Source organism: Panthera uncia, chromosome D4, assembly GCF_023721935.1.
Source record: "Panthera uncia isolate 11264 chromosome D4, Puncia_PCG_1.0, whole genome shotgun sequence".
In the NCBI taxonomy this organism is placed as follows: Eukaryota; Metazoa; Chordata; class Mammalia; order Carnivora; family Felidae; genus Panthera; species Panthera uncia.
The window spans coordinates 38,887,902-38,906,148 of NC_064807.1; the positions used below are offsets into that span (position 1 = coordinate 38,887,902).

The window sequence follows — 18,247 nt, forward strand, 5'->3', positions numbered from 1 at the left end:
AGCCTGGCACAGAGAGGCACCTGTGTTTGTCTGAGGAAGGTGTGTGGCTGGCTGGATAAAGGGCTCTTCATTTTGCAGGGCTTTTCCTTCAGTTCTTCTCCACTCTCCCTCCTCAGCTCCCTGCTCCAATTCGTGGAGAGAGAAATTTGAAACTGAATATGCGGTTATAATTCCTTATAATTACTACAGACCACGTCCTGCGGCGTATCTGTGCGGGAAAGGTTGAGAACACAGGTAGAATGGGGGTGTCAGCTCTCTGAGGGGCGGCTTCATTTTTGAAGGGATAGTAAAGCGTGTAAAGGGCTCTGGTGAAAAGCGCGAAGCCTGAATTCGGTGGCACGGGCCACATCACTAGCCACGTGACTCTGGACCAGGGACTTAGAGTGGCAAGACCTTATTTTCTTTTCCTGTCAAACAAAAATGCTAACCATTGTCCTGATTCCCTCATAGGGTGAGGATCAGATGAGAAAAATGAACTCCAAAGCTCATGCTGGCATTTAGAGTATAAACGGTTAATGTTATTTAGTGCCGAGCTTCTTTTGAATCAAAAACAAAAGGTCTCAATATTCCCCTCTGAAGTAAGAGATGGTACCCAGGGCTGATAGGAGGGTAAGGAAACCCGATACCGACCCCCGACCCCATCAGTCAGTGAGGAACTCTGGATGCTTTCTCCGAGTCTACTGAAGGACTAAAATGGTCATCACAAATGTGTTCTCAGAGCCAGCACTGAAAGAGCTATAGGGACCAATTTTGCTGTGCCTTTATATAGAATAAGGAACCAGAGAGGCAGGGAGGTTGGGAGGATGGTCTTGGTCACTCAGCCCAGTCAATGCCCAGCACCGTGTGGAACTCAATTCTCCCAACACGAGGCAGCGCTCATCCTGTGGGACCACATGTCGACCCTGGGAGCCCACGTGCCCTACCGCCACGAAGCTGGTGACGGTGTGCGGGGGACAGAGTCTGGAGGCCATACTAAGATGAATGTAAGAGACCACGAAAAGGACCATCCGGTCTGCAACAAGGCTGGCTTATCTTCAAATTGCTAGCAAAGATCTACCCAAAGATCCATGGGTAAGACAGAAACTTCACTCACGGCCAAACAACGAAGAAACCGAGTTGTTTAAGGTGTGAACAAGAGCCAAGTTTATTGCTATAAAATTTCCTTTCAAGGAAATTAAGTTGTTAAGAGATTATTTATTTTATCACCGCCGGCTGAGGACACAGTAAGTGGCTCTAGGCTTCTGAGTGCATTATGCCACGTGTGCGTTATCTAATAAATTGCCCCGGCTTCGTAATAAAAAGAATTAAATTAACATTATTGAGGGGCGCCTGGGTGGCTCAGTCGGTTGAGCGTCCGACTTCAGCTCAGGTCACGATCTCGCGGTCCATGAGTTCGAGCCCCGCGTCAGGCTCTGGGCTGATGGCCCAGAGCCTGGAGCCTGCTTCCAATTCTGTGTCTCCCTCTCTCTCTGCCCCTCCCCCATTCATGTTCTGTCTCTGTCTCAAAAATAAATAAATGTTAAAAAAAATTTAAAAAATAAATAAATTAACATTATTGACCCACACGAATTTTTAAAACCTACTTTTTATATCCTTAACAGAACCTGGGGTCCCAGGGTGGCTCCGCCCATTAAGCATCTGACTCTTGATTTTGGCTCAGGCCATGATCTCGCAGTCATGGGATCAAGCCCCGAATCAGGCTCCAAGTCGGGCGTGGAATCTGCTTGGGATTCTCTCCCTGCCTCTCCCTCTGCCCCTCTCCCACTTGTGTTCTCTCTCTCCCTCTCAAGAAAAAAAAAAAAATGTAAATTAAAAAGAATCCTAAACAGGATGTAGAACCTATCTGCAAATTGTTCAGCTTTGCTAATTAGCGTCCCCTCGAGGAACTGACTCCCAGTGCAGAGGGGAATCTAGAGAGAAGAGAGCATTTAGTGTCAGATGGGGTCAGACTATAGGGTCACCCAGGATGACAGAGGGTGTCTCTTCTACCTGAGCCCCCAGGAGGCCTGCCTCCTGCAAACCCCAACCACTGTCATAAGGCTGGTGGGAATGACTTTGGTTTTGCCATGTGCCTTACTGCCTTTGTCTGATGTCCTGAGGTCATTTATTTATTAATTTTTTTCTGGTATAGGACAGGGAGTATACAGTATGGATGCAGTTTATGGAAAGTCTTCCTCCTCCTTCCCCCTCCCCCAGCCACACACAGGAAATGTGATTTGAGAGTAAATGACAGGAAGGCTTAGACCAAGGCTTGCTATTCAATTTGAGAGATAGAACCACTGGTATCCATAGCAAAACTGTTACCCAGGAGACACCCTAGTTTGGGAGACGTGGGCCTGCGGGAAGAGCACTCCAGATGGGAAACGAGTGATGTCAAGAGGCAGGAGACAGGTCTTTTTAAAACACTGGTTCATTGGGGCGCCTGGGTGGCTCAGTCGGTTAAGCGTCCGACTTCGGCTCAGGTCGTGATCTCACAGTTCGTGAGTTTGAGCCCCGCGTCGGGCTCTGTGCTGACGGCTCAGAGCGTGGAGCCTGCTTCACATTCTGTGTCTCCCTCTCTCTCTGCCCCTTCCCTGCTCATGCTGTGTCTCTCTCTGTCTCAAAAATAAATAAACACTAAAAAAATAAAAAAATAAAAATAAATAAATAAATAAAACACTGGTTCACAGAGCCTAAGAAAACCCTCGGTTGGACAAGGTGTGGTGCTTCATGGGCCGCCAGCCACCGAACACTGGAAACCTGCACTTGTCTATCAGAGAATCCAAAGGACCATGGAAGCAGTGATTGGAAGGACATGAGAAAGCTGAATGGGTTCCCGTTTAAGAGTAAGGGTTAAGGCCATGGAAGACTGTGGAATGACCATTTTCTTGAAGAATTAAGAGTTTTTGGAGAGGGGTGCCTGGGTGGCTCAGTTGGTCAAGCATCCGACTTCGGCTCAAGTCATGATCTCACAGTTCGTGGGTTCGAGCCCTGCGTCGTCGGGCTCTGTGCTGACAGCTCAGATTCTGTGACTCCCTCTCTCTCTGCCCCTCCCTGGCTCTTACTCTGTCTCTTTCTCTCTCAAAAATAAATAAACATTAAAAAAAAAATTTTTTTTAAAGAGTTTTGGGAGAGCTAAGAAATGGATGGCTGCTGAGGTGGTGAGCCTGGGAGTCATAAATAGCCACCTGAGCCTGGGGGAGTAGAGAGGGCTAGAGGGCAGGAAGGTGAAGAGATGCCGCCCCATGGGAGGAAGAAACCCAGGCACCTTGGTGGACAAGCATCTAAAGCCACAGCAAAACCTACTGAATGGAGGGAAGCTCGCTGGATTTTCAACCTGGAAGACACCCTCATGTTCTCGAACACTGGTGTCTGAGATGCCTGCTGGCCTGGCTGCATCCGAGTCACCAGGAAATAAACTACAGTTTTTTTTCAATCTTGTAAGACTGGGGACAGAATGGCTATTTTTAACAAGCTCCTAGGTGGCTTACTTGGCCAAGAAGCTTGAAAACCACTTATGTGGTCCACCATCCAGCATCTTTAATTAGATGGCAGGGCTCAGGTTAAGTGACTGGCCCAAGGACACATGACCTGTTGGTAGCAACGGAAGAACTAGAACCTGATCCTGTAATTCTAAGCAGTAGTTTTTCCCTGGCCTCACAATGCCTCTGCCAATTTCTGTTGGGCATACTGGTTAGCTCTAGTTGAGTCACAAACCACCCCAAAACATCACCACTTAAAAACAACCACACTTATGGGGAGCCTGGGTGGCTCAGTCAGTTAAGCGCCAACTTCCGCTCAGGTCATGATCTCGCAGTTCGTGAGTTCGAGCCCCGCAATGGGCCCCGTGCTGACAGCTCAGAGCCTTGGATTCTGTGTCTCCCTCTCTCTCTGCCTCTCCCCTGCTCGCACTCTGTCTCTCTCTCTCTCTCTCTTTCAAAAATAAATAAATCTTTTTAAAAAATTAAAAAAATAAAAACAACATTTACCTCAGAATTCTACAATTAAGTTGTTGGACACTTAGACAATGTCTCCGTTGGGTGCTTTTTCTGGTCACCATCTTAGAACCTGCCCAGATGCTTTTTCTGGCCTCAGCTGGGCTCCCTTGTCCACATAGCCAGCTACCAGTCAGTTGGGTGGCTGCTTTGGGGACTGGATGGCTGTTAGCTGGGGTGACGTGAGGTGGGTCACATGTCTCTCATCCTCCAGCAGGCTGAGCTTGTTCTCATGGCACCTGGCCAGGTTCCAAGATGGTCAGTGGAAGACACAAGGCCGCTGGTGGCCTAGTGTGAACCGTACCTCGTCACTGCTGCCACATTCTATTGACTGAAGCCGCCACAAGGCCAACCTGGATTCCAGGAGATGGGGCAGATTCTCCCCCTTTGTTGGAGGAAGCTACAAAGTCACATTGCAAGGACTGTGTGCGTCCAAGGAGAAAAATAAGTTGGGCCATCTTTGCCAGTCTACCACGGGGGACTTGTCTACCTGCCTCTGGCCCCCCATCCAGTACACCCTACACCCCAGCCAACTGTGATCCTCATTTCCCAAACACGATGCCACAGCCTTTCAGAAATCTGTTCGCGGACTTGCTTTCCTTGACCTAAAATGCCCTTCTCGTCCCCCCGTGTCTTCACCCTTAAATTTCTCTTTAAAGTATGACTTACGGCTCCGAGTCAGAAGGGGCCAATTGAAGATGCATTTTCCCTGCTCCCTCCTGAAAACTTAGTAAAAGAGTATAAAAAGGATTTTTTAATAAAGATGCGTAAACCCCCAAGGGCAAAGCAGAGAGAAGCTGACAGGTGATGAAGTATTTCAACAAAACTTTGGAATGTGGAAAGCAGATGTACAATGCCCAACTTAGCAGGCCAGAAGTGGCTGAGCGCCTGCAGCAAGGATGGGGAGCCAAGTGACAAAGTGGGTCTCAATGCAGAACCGAGGGGATTCAGGAACCAGGGGGGCTGGATGCCATGGAAGACAGAGCAGGAGCCCCTGAAAAATGTACAAGAAGTTGCTGCTCCCTGGAATTACTTACCCTCCCTACACAGCCGGGTAAATACCCTCTCCACCCAGAAGCCCTGAGGTTTCATCCTGGAAAGGCTACTCTCCAGGAGTAGGAAAGCCTCTGAAGAGTGCTGGAAGTTATTGCCTCTTAGTTGTGGGACTCCAGGGAGGAGAGAGCAGGGCGTGTCTGAGGTCATGAAAAACTTGGTAAAACTACTAGGCACATTGCACTGTAGACATGCACTGCATTGTTAAAATAAAAATTCATTCTTTTTTTTTAAGTAAACAAAACCCCCTTAAACGTCCTCTCTTTAAAGCCGTCTCCATCTGGCAAGCACGTTCATGGCCCTGCTTTACCGGTTTTTACACGATTGTCGTTCACAGGAGTAGTTTACTGAAACGTTCCTGAATGAATACAGTGAAGAGGACACATTTTATCTGCTTGACTGTCCATCCTCCTTTCTTGCTAGGCTTTATGTTTCCTGAGGTCAGCAGGAAATCTTTACTTAGGGTGCCACACACAGAGGACATTCCCACGTGTGGGGAGTGGAGGTCAAGTTATAGCCCATTCGTAAGACAAGTCTTTATTATTCACTATTTCATTAATTTTTTCATTTATCAATTTACAATTAGCTTTGTTCCTAAAAACAATTTAACGTGACTAGCTATCAAAGAAATCAGTGTAGAAATCGGGACAAATGGAAGCCTGCTTTTGAAAAGTCACACCAACATATTATGTCAAACATGAAAGAAAGCAGGTGGGGGTTCGGGGGGCAAGAAAGGAAGGAAAGAGGAGATTTAAAAAGTGTTGCACTACAGCGAAACAGCTACTTCTTTCAGCCTTCTATTTTCTCTTCCAGTTATTAGTCTTAGGCATATCCATTTGATAGCGTCCAATCATAGAAGAATAAAAATTTATATTGATTTATTCTGTGATATTTTAAGCCACATGCTATTTTTCTGTGATGAGAGTACGAAGTTGGTGAATTACTGTCTTCATAGTTATTTTTAGGGGCTTATACTTCTATTTCATCCAGTCAACATGCCATAATTTAATACCTCATTCTCTTGTTATTGAACATTTTGGCTTTCTAATCAATGCTACAATGGTATCTTGTGTGCATAGTACGTATTCTTCCTTTTGGAAAACATCTCCAAACATAAACTGTCTATTGGCCATAAACAGTCACGCAGGCATGTGTTACAGGGCTTAGAACTGGCAAATGGCTTTCAACTCCCTCCAGTGTTTCCACGGCTAAGATCGTCGTTAGAGATTAGAATTTCTTTCTAATTTAATTTTATTCACATTTAAACACATCTTTACTTCACTACTTCCATTTTTATCTTGGGTCTGTTCTAGGTTCTCACACCCTCTTACACATTTATCTACTGTATGTTCTGCTCGGTGGTTTTCTCATTCATGTAGATAAACTATTTGTATAACATAGATATTAGTCCTTTGTCAGTGTAGTTATACATCTTTTTCCCAGTGGTTTTCCGTTTCGTTTTGGCTTTGATGTCTTTAATATAATAGAAAAGTTTTCATTTTAAAGATAGAGTTGAATCTGTAGATTTTCCCTCGTGGTTTCTTCTGCCCAACCATGTGTTGCTTTGAGTGCCCGGGGTAGTTCGACACAAGCATCATTTGCTCTGTTTATAACTAGGTTTAACGCCAATTATATTTAGTTTATCATTCAAATAAACAGCCTTCTGAAACCAGGGAAGCCAGTTCATCCAAACAATACCCAGAAGCTTAACTGAAGCCAATTCTCAAGTTCTGAATTAGAAATAATTCTAATTGAGGCTATGACAAAATTCTGTAATGAGCATGAATGATGCTGGGACAACCAAAAAATTACATGTTACAAAGCTCTCCCCCCTTTTTTTTAAGTTCATGTAACTTAAAAAAAATTCTACTCCCTTTCTCCTTTCCAGGTTTTAGGTTCAGAAAATGAAAATGTGAGACTGACCCCTTCCTCCATTAACTCATAAAATTGAATTTAACAAATTCGAGTTCTTCAGTTCCTTTCTCTGTTGACTCCTAACATACTTTGCAAGCTTGGGAATGTTAGAGTAAGAATTTGAAGTGTTCTCAGGGTGCCCGGGTGGCTCAGTTGGTTAAGACTCAGGTCAGTCCGCGTTTGTCTCAGGTCATGATCTCACGGTTCGTGAGTTTGAGCCCCGCTTCAGGCTCTGTGCTGGCAGCTCAGAGCGTGAAGCCTGCTTTGGATTCTGCATCTCCCTCTCTTTCTCTCTCTGTTCCTCCCCTGCTCACTCTCTGTCTCTCTCTCTGTCTCTCTGTCTCTCTCAAAAAGAAATAAACATTTAAAAAAATTTTAATGCTAAATAAAAGAATTTGAAATGTTCTCAGACCAAAGGGAGAGGAAGACAAATGGGGCAGTTCCCCTAATCACAACTTCCCCTCTTCCCTTTTGTCTCTTGGTCCCAGAAAAGTCGTCATTACAGGTTTGGAAGGATATGAGGAGAATGCAGGGCCTGAAGGAGAAAAATGTATCCAAGAGAAGGAAAGAGATGGAAGGCACAGGGCTGGGAGAAGTTGGCAAGCAGAGCCCGCACAGAACAGGAGTAAGGAAGAGTCACTGGAGAGGCCCAAAGAATTTTCCCAGTGCTTCCACCCCCAGCCCCCATTCCCTGCACTTGGCCACGTCCCTGCTGAGGCTGCCCTCCCCACCGCCCCATCCATCCCTTCCCTGCTCATGGCTGATGCCTCCTCATCCTTCAACACAAGGCCACTTGCAAAGTGTGCTCTAAGCATCGGTGCTGGCTCTCAACCATCCTGTTGAGTTTTTTAGGGTGAAATGAGGTGAGTCTAGAAGTGAAAAGCAAGCATTTAGAAACTTTTATAGTAATAAGCCAGAGCCATTACATATCGGCGTACTCTAAGAACAAAATTGGGTTTGTACTTTTGAATGTGACTGGTCTCGTCGTCCATTTTCATTGTATTTACATAGCAAATTGGAAATGAAAAAGAGAAAAAGATTAGCCCTTAAATATGGATAGTTCGAGAAGCTGACTTCGAACTCATTTCAAAGATCACCTCCTCCAGGAAACCTCGCCATTGCCTCCCAGATGAGGTGAGTGTTTCTCCTCTATACTTCCAAGAAAATCTCTCCCCTCATGCACTTGTTTTAATTATCTGCTTATGGGTCTATTTCTTCTTATTATTATTTTAGAGAGAGAGAGAGAGAGAGAGAGAGAACTCAAGCAGGGAGAGGGGCAGAGGGAGTGAGAGAGAATCTTAAGCAGGCTCCATCCTCAGTGCAGAACCTGACATGGGCTTTTAATCCCATGACCCCGGGGTCATGACCTGAGCCGAAATCAAGAGTTGGATGCTCAACCGACTGAGCCATCCAGGTGCCTCTGTTTTGTGTCTATTAAACTCCAATAAACTTTGAGCTTCTTGATGGCAAATACTATATCTTACTTATCTTTGCATGTCCAGCATCCAGTACAATGCATGGCCCACAGGAGACATTCAATAAACGTTTCCTGAATACTAGTAACTCAATAGTCCTGCTTGGGAATGCACAGCCTATATATATTTGACTCGGTGACACCCACTCATCTATGCTTCCATTATTAATCAAATCTTTAAAATACGCTTAATCATTAGATACGGTTATTGCCAAACGACCATATTGCTATCCTTGGGAGCCAACCTGACAAATATCTTTAGCATAAAGTTTTAAGTTCCTTCTCTGCATTCCATTTTGTGTTGGTTTCACAGCCTAACCCTCTGAGGCTATTTTGTTTCCCTAACTTCTGATTTTAGGTGAATACCTCACTTTTTCCCTCCTGTACTGCCCACACAGGGAGATGCTATCTGTTTCCTGGGGTTGCTATGAGGAATATATCACATGGTTAATGCAGAATACATGGCATATAGTAGGCTTTAAGAAAATCTCTCTTGAAGGGAAGGCAAAAAAAAATGGTATCTTGGCATTTGTGACAACATGGATGGAACTGAAGGGTATTATGCTAAGTGAAACAAGTCAGTCAGAGAACGACAAGTATCACATGATTTCACTCATATGTGGAATCTGAGAAACTTAACAGATCATCATCACAGGGGAAGGGAAGGAAAAATAAGACAGAAACAGAGAGGGAGGCAAACCATAAGAAGACTTAAATCCAGAGAACAAACTGAGGACTGTTGGGGGTGGTGGTGGGGAAAATGGGTGATTGGCATTGAGGAGGGCACTTGTTGGGACGAGAGCTGGGTGTTGTATATAAGTGATGAATCGTGGGAATCTACTCCCGAAGCCAAGACGACACTGTATGTTAACTAGCTTGAGAGGAAAGGGAAGGGGAGGGGAGGGGAGGGGAGGGAGGAAGGAAGGGAGGGAGAAAGAAACCATGATTCTAGGCTAATGTTGAAGTCAGTGATAATCCCAATTTCAAAGCAGTTTTTAGCAAGTGCAGGATAATGAGTCTGGTAAGCAGGCAATTGATGCTTTCAAAAAAGTGAGAGCATACTTTTCTTCAGATTTCCCCAACGTGAAAGAACTATCACATTGTTTTGTTTTTTTTAATTTTTTTTTAATGTTTATTTATTTTTGAGAGAGAGAAAGAGAGAGAGAGACAGGCTACAAACAGGGGAGGGTCAAAGAGAGAGGGAGACACAGAATCCGAAGCAGGCCCCAGGCTCTAAGCTGTCAACACAGAGCCAGACTCAGGGATCATGGTCAGATGCTTAACTGACTGAGCCACCCAGACACCCCTAGAACCATCACATTGTTGACGGAGAGGCAGGTAGGCCTTCTGGATAGTGATGTAGTCTCTTTGTTTTTAAGGAGCTAAACACACTGTGAACAGCATACAGTTGGATTAAGATCTAACCAACTAATGTGTCTCCCTCAAGAGACAAGAATTAGTCAACAGCAGTCTCCTTGTAGTTTTACTTGACAAGGTAGGGAATCTCTGCGTTAGTGCCTGGGATGAGGCATGGATGCTGAATGGGTGCTTCAGACATGAAATTACATGAAGAAAATGCAAAACTGTATTGTAATACAATTCCGTCATAAATACGCAAAGCAAAAAAGACTGATGGACATGTATCAAAATAAAGATTGTGGTCTTAGAATATGGTTACAGGCAATGTTTTTGGTTTTTTGGATCTTCTGCAGTGCAATTTTATGAAAATAAAATAACATTAAAATTAATGCAGTGGCCGTTTCAATTCTGTAAGCTCCTAAAGAGAAGCTTATGAGTAGGCGGCACTACTCATAAGAAGTGTGAGTAGGGGGCACTTATGAGTAGGGGGCAGCCCCTTTCCTCAGCTGCTGGAAAGGTGCTGGTCCCTCCGAGGAAGCTAAGGCCACTCTGGGGTGAGCCCCTCACTTCATCTGTGCCCGGCAGCACCATTCAACACTCCCCCGCATCGTGGCCTCGGTCTGGGAGCTCATCAGCCTCTGCTCTGGCCCCATCCTGTACAGCGACGATGTGATGGTCACCGAGAATAAGATCAATGCCCTCATTAAAACAGCAGATGTAAGTCTTGAACCTTTCTGGCCAGGCTTGTCTGCAAAGGCCCTGGCCAGCGTCGACATCAGGAGACTCATCTGCAGTGTAGGGGCTGGTGGGCCAGCTGGCCTCTGGCACTGCAGCAGCAGGAGGTCCTCCATTTCCATCATGGCTGCCGAGCTGAAGAGAAGAAAGTGGGAGCCAAGAAAGAAGAATCAAAGGAGTCTGATGATGACATGGGCTTTGGTCTTTTTGACTAAACCTGTTTTCTATAATCTTTTCAATAAAGAGCTGAACACTTAAAGAAAGAAAGAAAGAAAGAAAGAAAGAAAGAAAGAAAGAAAGAAAAGGAAGGAAAGAAGGAAGGAAGGAAGGAAGGAAGAAAAAGAAAGAAAGAAAAGAAAAGAAAAGAAAAGAAAAGAAAAAGAAAAAAGAAAAGAAGAGAAGAAAAGAAAAGAAAAGAGAAGAAAAGAATACAGCAAATAGGGTCTCTCAAGTTATAAGGGCTTGAGGTAGAGAGTAAGTAAGCAATGAGTATTTTCCTGGTTTCCTGCCTCTTAGTTATATATACAGGAAGACAAAGGCAGCCATGTGCCAAAACTATTTTACACATGAGCCTTCTATTTCCCCCAAGAAGAGTAGGTCTTGGTATCTCGACTGGAAAACTGGGGGTGATTCACTAACTGTACTATTTTAGCTTTCGTGTGTGTGTGTGTGTGTGTGTGTGTGTGTGTGTGTGTCTTTTGCGGTCAGAGGTAAGTATGGGCCATCTGGAATCGTCACCCTTCTTTGCATAACTTGGTTTTATTCCAGAGCATATGATAGAGTTATTACATCCACACAGCATATGAGCTGGAAGTTTGTGTAGCTTCTTCAAATACTCACCGACTGAATGTTTTTAAAAGGGCTCATTTTAATCTGACCATCACCGTAACACGGTGCGGAGACAGCAGCTTGCAAAAAATAATAAGGGAAAACAAAAGAATGTTGTCCTTTTGTTGTAATCTGTTGGAAGATATGAGGCGAATGCTTTGAAATGAAGCTCTCAGTAAGAGAACACTGAATACTGTGTCTCTTTGAGGAAGCTGTCTTGTTTATCTACAAGATAAGGGCCATGTGTAGCCAGGTGCATTAATAGCAGGTTCCAGAAACTCGGTGTCTCGGTTGGAAGTGACTTCAATATTTTTTTCTCCCAGAGGCTATAGTTTTTCTCTCCTCTAATTATTAGTGGAATGTTGTCTAAAAGCCAAAATCGTGATCTCTTAAGTTGCAAGTTCATTTCCAGCCTGTGGTATTATATGTTTTATCCATCCTCTTTAGAAGAACTGCTTTAGAACTTTCTTTCATGTTGCTTCCCAAGACTCTCTAAAAAAAATTTTCTCCAGATCCCCTGAAAATGCAGATTCATATATAAAAAGAATTACTAATCACCACCCCTCCTTGACTTGTATGTGTTATGCCATGTGACGTTCCAAAACAGGAGGGAATTGATCCTGTCTCTTGACTTTCATTGACAGATTTCTTGGGAGAGTCAGCAGCCCATTCATTCTGCCTGACCCTGTGTACTCACTCTGTAGCCCCTGTTACCTAGGCTCTCCTACCACCAACCCCTCCCTACTCATCACTACTCTGGAATCAAACTTGCTCTCAGGATCTTTCTCTGATTTCGGCTTCCTTGACTGTCCTATTCCCTACTGTTAGGCATATCTTTTTTCCTAAATACTCTCTTCTTTGGTTTCCATGGTCTTGTATTTCCTTACCTGCTTTAAGAGCTCATCACCTATTTGTCTTCCAAATGTAGGAATTTCCAAAGGTTATGCCTTGTCTCTCTTTTTGTGCCTGCTCCTTCCATGGCCTAACCCATGATCACCTTCACCTGAACTAAAATTTGGCTGCATCACTTTCCACTCAGGTTGATGTACTTCAACGTTAACAACTTGCCTGCACTTCAAAGCTGCCCTATTTCAAACTGAGATGCCTCTGCCCCCCCCCCATTAGTTCTTCTTTCTCAATTCCCTATTTTTTTTAAGTTTGTTTATTTACTTTTGAGAGACAGAGAGAGAGAGAATCCTAACTAGGCTCCACAGTGTCAGTGCAGAGCCCAATGCAGGGCTCGAACTCATGAACTGTGAGGTCATGAACTGAGCCAAAGTCAAGACACCTAACCAACTCAGCCACCCAGGTACCCCCTCTTAATTCCTTATTTTTATTTATAATGATACAATTCTTTTAAGGACCTAGGCTCCAACACAGAACTATATTTGCTACCTCCTTCTCTGTGACCCCAACACCTAGACAGTTAGGAGGTTCTGCAAACTCTCCATGGCAATGGTTTTTTGAATTCTCCCTTCCCACACTCTGACACTGGTTCAGATCCTCCTTTTATCCTAAGAACTACTGCAATGGCCTCTCCCTGGTCTCAGTGTTCTCTACCACAATTATCTTAAAGTGTGGCTTTGATCACAGCACATTCCATGCTCATTCATGCACGTTCAATGGCTCCCATTCTCCAACACAGTACGAGAAAACCTTCCTTGCACTCAAGCACACATAGATTTCTAACCCAGTCTCCCAACCCCTTATGAGCACCCCACGCCACAGTGAATTTATAGCAGTGTGTCTGTTGTTTTCTGAATGTTCCATGTTTTATACTTTTACTCATTCTCTTGCCTTCATCTCAAATATTCTTCCTGGTTATTTCTGTTTCTAGAAATCTTATTCATCCTATTAGACCTAGTTCACTTCCTTCCTATCCCACCGGACCACACGCCTGCCATTTTCCTATTTCCTTTCCTTATCTGCCTTGTAGTATATTTGTTTGTATACTTGCTTGTCCTCTTTACTACATTGATCAGAAACATATCATCGGAAGAGAAGGGGCTTGATTCGGTCACACCAAGGGTAAGTCCATAGCCCCTTTGAGCCTCGCTGTCCTCATTCATAAAATGTAGATAATGACATAGTGTAACAGTGATTAAGTAAGACCTTGGGCTTCGGAGACAGGCTGACCTGGATGATAAGTGCTTACTAAATATTGCCCATGAGTCATTACGACGGTCGTTAATTCCTTCATGGGGTTGTTGCAATAATCCTGGGGGATAAGACAACGGCACTCCCTTAGGTCAAGGCCCCCCAAACGCAGGTTATTATCAGTTCTAGAGAAGTCATGTGGAATACAGGACAGCCAGCAGCTCTGGACCTACGTCCCCACATATAGTGTAGGTGTGCACGTGACTATAAATAATGACATGCTAAATAAATACGGTATGACCCTCTCCATCTTCACCTTTGAACCTCCTGAGATGGTATGACAAAGTAGAAAGGGTAGAGCCTTGGATTTTCTAAAGTACCAGGACAACGAATCCTATAAGTCTCAGTTTCCTCATCTGTAAGATATAGTGGTCAGTCACAGATACTAAATAAGGTGACTATAAAGTTCTTAGTATATTTGGTATAAACCAGCTGCTCAATAAATGTCAGATTCCTTCATTGCCTCCCTCTCCCAGAAGTGCCTCACGCCTAGGATAAACTTAGCGAATATTTGTTGAAGTGAACTGAACTTAAAAAATACTGAGTAGTGCGATTGCTGGGTCGTAGGGTATTTCTAGGATCCAGAAGTGCCGATTCATAGGGGCACATGTGCCCCGATATTTACAGCAGCACTGTCAACAATAGCCAAAATATGGAAAGAGCCCAAATGCCCATCAACTGATGAATGGACAAAGAAGATGTGGTTTATATATACGATGGAATACTACTTGGCAATGAGAAAGAATGAAATCCTGCCATTTGCAGCAATGTGGATGGAACTGGAGGGTATTATACTAAGTGAAATAAGTCAGCTAAAGAAAGACAGGTGTCAAATGTTTTCACTCATATGTGGAATTTGAGAAACTTAACAGAAGACCATGGGGGAAGGGAAGGGAAAAAATAGTGTCAAATAGAGAGGGAGGCAAACCATAAGAAGACTCAAATACAGAGAACAAACTGAGGGTTGATGGGGCAGGGCAGGGGAGAGGGGAAAGTGGGTGATGGGCATTGAGGACGGCACTTGTTGGGATGAGCACTGGGTGTTACATTAAGCGATGAATCACGGGAATCTACTCCTGACGCCAAGAGCACACTGTATTCACTGCATGTTAGCTAACTTGACGATAAATTACATTTTAAAAAATACTGAGTATGTACCCAGAATATGTGTATTTGTCACAGGGGATGAGTACCTTATCTGGCTAATGGGCTGACTCCTGGAGAAGGCAGAAGTAATCCCGTTAAGAGATTTAAAAATATATAATTAACTCTTCATTAAAACTGCATTCTGTAAAAAAGTTTTTGAGACAGAAATTACAGCACGAATTAAAAGGAAAATCTGGCCCCACAAAATAGCTCCACATCTCCATAGCTCTCTCTATGCCCAGATACCATAATGGCTAGACAGATGCAGAACGAAGCAATTTCCTGTTTTCTTACCAGATTCAAATAAAAAAAGCCTGAAAGCAAATAGATGGCCATTTTTTTTTTCTTTCTTCTAAATAAGTTTACACTTACAACAACTTGCTGAGAGACTACTGGATTCTAAGTGTTTTACATATGCTGATTTATCTGATTCTCAAACCACCGTATGTGGTAGGTACAATTATCATCCCCATAACAGAGATTATGAAAAGAAGGCACAGAGAGGTTAACCGTTCGAGATCACACAACAAATAAGTGCCAGAGCTAGGACAAGATTCTTGGCTGTACAGATCTTCTTGTAACTGTTACACACAAATGATACATTTAGGGTCCCATTTTGGAAAGCGCTAAGGTAGCTAAGGTAGTGATTCTCAATAGTAGCTGCACATCTGAATCGCCTACAGATTGATACATGGATGCAGATTCCCAAATCCAGATCAAGACAGATGGAATCAAACTCTCCAAGTGAGGTCTGGCTGTGTGTAGTTTTGGGGGCATCACTGGGAATTCTTTAAGGGTGGAACAGAATGGTGCTAAGGCTTGGCACGCTCATCTAGGGCAGGAAAGAGCCTGTGCCTACAAGACGTCATGGAAGAAGGCTCTGGAGAGCCCCGGTTCCTATTGTGGGCCTCGTCTAAGACCAGCAATGCGTCTGAAACCTACACCAACTTACCACACGCCCACGTCCTCTAAGGTGCAACTGTCAAAGCGTCCACAGCCCGCGTAAGAGACTGAAGTCACTGCACACAGAACAAAAGGCCATGCCGGGCACTCTTGCGGGGCCAACATACATGTCCCATTACAGCTTGTGCCAGCCATAAGGCAATGCCAGGTCCCTGGGGAATTCCCAGAACCCAGACGCCTACTAACTGCAGATGCGGCAAGATGTGCTGCGAGGGAGGGCTGGCTGCTGCCACGTGACCCTTCTTCTCCTTGACTGTCTTTTCAGCTTGTGAGTTGTGAGGGCCTTTCTGGTGGCTGGGTTTATTTCAGGGGGTGGGGAGTGGGATGGGAAAGGGTACTCATTTCTATATTGCTGCTGCTGGCAATAAGAGGCAAAGTTGAGGGGTAACTGCCAACAGCTTCCCCTTTCTCTTCTTTTTGTTCACTCAATCTGTCTGGACCAATGCACAAGGAAAAAAGACAGACAGAATGGCCCTCCAAAGTTGCACTCTGTTTTAAAGCTGATAAAGGATGTGTTTCCCACAGCTTAGGAGAAAAATATATTATCAAGTGCCCGAGCAATTAAACAAATGGTATTTGCAAACATCTGCTGTCCAGAACTGTTGCCTGTGTTCAAACAAAGCCTCACACTGTCTTTGGCAAACCAGGGTGAGAAAAGCTGGGTGCCATTTGCTAAATGAACTCTCCCAGATTACAATTCTGTGGCCTGAGGGAATTAATTCACATCCACACGGGGAAATGAATTCCCAAAGAGGTAGTTATTCCCTAAGAGAATCAAAGAAACTAGGACCTAGAGTAAAGTTGGCAGTAAGTCAATGAGTGTTTTATTACCCTCTACTACACCAGATTTATTATTTATGCCCAAATCACAGAAGCCTAAAGTCAAGAAGATTCCAAAGGGAGGATGAGAGGTTTGGTTGAAAACGGCTGCTAATAGCACCGGCACTTTTCTGCAGTCTCTCCGACTGAAACCTACGAAGATACAGCCAAAGATGGAGCCTTTCAACAGCGTCACCAAGACCGACAGCCAAATGCACACAATGTGGGCGCAAAAAATAGCATTAGAGGTTAGAAAATGCAGACTCCAGATCTGAATTTTGGCCCTGCCATCTCCTAGCTGAGTGACTTCATATTCTCACCCGTAAAAATGAGATCATGAAGACAATTGCATAGGCTTGTTCTGAGGGGTAGAGAAGATAATGCCAGGAAAGCTCTCAGCGCCATCGGGGGCACAAAGAAAGCATCCCACAATTGTTAGCTATTCATAGCACAGCTTCATGGTTACTACTGTTGTCACTGTAAGACAGAAGTTTCTCCGTTGTTCTGGACTCATAACAAATGAAGACAGGAATGGCACACAATGTCCTAGGTTTCCTGAGAGGTGCCTGCTTCAGTCTTCCCCACCTCAAGCCCCAGTATCCCCAATTAACACAAAGGAAGAATGGGCAGGTAAGTGTGGCCTCTGAGGGAATATTCTGAGAAAGAGGCTATATTGACCCTCCCTTCCCCATGGGGGAGGATACCCAACTTTTTCTCTCCTTGAAACTAAGAGAGGGAGATCCTAAAAGAAATTCTAGCTAAATTTGAGGGTTTCCAGCACCCCATTTTTAATAAACCAAAAGATTAATAATTTTTTTCTCTGAAAGTTGGAGAGGCACCAAGCCAACTGAGTATCTAATGTGTTTCTTGGGCTCTGAGAAGTGAATGGGAAAGGACGGTGAAGTTGGGCCTTGAAAGGATCAAACTGGTAAGCAAGTAATTTAACTGCCTATGAGAACAAAATCTAAGACTCTTAAAGAAAGATAACAGGGGCGCCTGGGTGGCTCAGTCGGTTGGGCGTCCGACTTCGGCTCAGGTCACGAACTCGCAGTCCATGAGTTCGAGCCCCGTGTCGGGCTCTGGGCTGATGGCTCAGAGCCTGGAGCCTGCTTCCGATTCTGTGTCTCCCTCTCTCTCTGCCCCTCCCCTGTTCATGCTCTGTCTCTGTCTCAAAAATAAATAAAACGTTAAAAAAAATAAAAAAAGAAAGAAAGATAACAGTATCTACCCCTCAAAAATGTCAAATTCAGAAAGTCCAACATCTAACCAAACACTACTAGACATAGGGTAAAGCAAGAACATGTAACTCATAATGAGAAAAGTTAGTCAATAAAAAAAGATGCAAAAATGTCAGAAATGATGGAATTAATAGACACATCTAAACACAATTTAAAACATTACTGTTACAACTGTGTTTAAATATTTAAAGGAAAACATGTACCTGGTAAAAAGAGACATTAATGATATAAAGGACTAAATATAATTCTAGAAACAAAAAAAAATAAGTTTAAAATGAAAAATTCACTTCATGGGATTAACTGTAGATTAACTATGGAAGAAAAGACCAAACACTTGAAACATCAAAATAGAAACTTTCAAACAGAAGGACAGATGGAAAGAATACTGAAACAAACAAATGAACAAACAACACAGAGCTTCAGTAACCTCTGGAACAATATCAAGTGTTACAACGTGTTTACAAGTGATGGGGTGGACAAAATATTTGAACATATAATGGCCAAAGTTTTAAAATTTTTTATGAAAAGAATAAACTCATAGATTCAAGGTGTTCAATAATCCCACACAGGAAAACCACAAAGAGAAC

At 43.8% G+C, this 18,247-nt stretch overlaps 1 pseudogene; it reads left to right on the forward strand.

Moving 5' to 3' along the window:
- Positions 1-803: 803 nt before the first annotated feature.
- Positions 804-10,724, forward strand: LOC125919813 (60S acidic ribosomal protein P1-like; annotated as a pseudogene).
- Positions 10,725-18,247: the final 7,523 nt, after the last annotated feature.